We start from the raw sequence: 404 nt of genomic DNA, 5'->3' as shown, positions 1-404 counted from the left end.
TAAAGATTAAAAATAGAATAATTTGTTTTTTTTTAAATTAAAGATTTTTTTATTTTAATTTAAAAAAAATCCAAGCATAGGTTAAATTATTGGTGGCAGAATTACAAGAGGATTGAAAGTGGCTATAGCCTAAAAGAGACTGAGATAGTGAGATTGATACAAGCATGTGTTGCAAACTTGGACGTAAGGTAAAAGTCCATGAGATTCATTTTGACCCAAAAACCAAAAGACATTGTGGGAGTGGCATGTATGTATAAAGGTAACTTTGGAATGCATGTTAATTGTTAAACAAACGAATTCATTGACTAAAACCCCAAAAAAAAAAAAAAAAAAAAAAAAAAACTCCACATAACACTTAAATGACTTATGATGAAAACACGTTCATAAAGACAATTCACCAATTA

The sequence above is a fragment of the Arachis ipaensis genome, chromosome B06 (assembly GCF_000816755.2).
Source record: "Arachis ipaensis cultivar K30076 chromosome B06, Araip1.1, whole genome shotgun sequence".
NCBI lineage: Eukaryota > Viridiplantae > Streptophyta > Magnoliopsida > Fabales > Fabaceae > Arachis > Arachis ipaensis.
The sequence above is the reverse complement of the archived record's forward strand: the minus strand, read 5'-3'. Positions refer to the sequence as shown.